Source organism: Sinocyclocheilus rhinocerous, unplaced genomic scaffold, assembly GCF_001515625.1.
Source record: "Sinocyclocheilus rhinocerous isolate Xijiao unplaced genomic scaffold, SAMN03320098_v1.1 C35773651, whole genome shotgun sequence".
NCBI classification, from domain to species: Eukaryota; Metazoa; Chordata; class Actinopteri; order Cypriniformes; family Cyprinidae; genus Sinocyclocheilus; species Sinocyclocheilus rhinocerous.
In genome coordinates, this window is record NW_015762957.1 from 1 (window position 1) to 624 (window position 624).

General features: G+C 36.4%; 1 long non-coding RNA gene across 1 annotated transcript; it reads right to left on the bottom strand.

The window, feature by feature from the left end:
* Positions 1-13: 13 nt before the first annotated feature.
* LOC107735089 (uncharacterized) lies at positions 14-624 on the bottom strand. Its single transcript, XR_001639286.1, has 4 exons — positions 568-624; positions 459-484; positions 309-362; positions 14-152 (listed from the first exon to the last, which is right to left on the bottom strand). It is a non-coding gene; the product is annotated as an uncharacterized LOC107735089 (long non-coding RNA).

The following is a 624-nucleotide window of genomic DNA, read 5'->3' on the forward strand; positions in this document are numbered from 1 at the left end:
CACACACACCTTTCTTCAAGAGGATCATGGAGGTGTCACAGTGTGGGCTTGCCTCTCCTACCGACACATTTCTGCACAGACTGCTCACCAAACATGGCTGACCTGGGATACCAAACCTCTGCTCCACCCAGCCCCAAATCTGACTGTTAAACCTTGAAAGAAGCACACACACACTCATATTATATCATGTGAAAATTACATTTAAGTATGTTAAAAATAAAGAAATAAATGAATATATACATAAATATTAACATAAATTACATTTCGACTGTTATTGTGTCTAATAAATAAACATGTTAGATACTTACCTCATGATAAGGATGTAAACCCCATACATTGTTATGAGGATTATAGTCTCCCACCTGCAACAGTGATATTATATGATTATGCTATAAATTCGGTTCACTTAAATGTCAATGAGCATTATTACACCTTCTTTATGATTTCAGCACACTTACCAAATTACTTTTTCGTCATATATGATCTGAAATGCACAAAAACAAACACAAAAATGAATTAAGTGTGACTATAAATTTAACATTCAGACACAGTCATGCTCCTGCTTACCAGAATCAAGGCCAGCACTGAGAGGATGTAGTAGATAGAGTCACGGAAGAGCGGCCA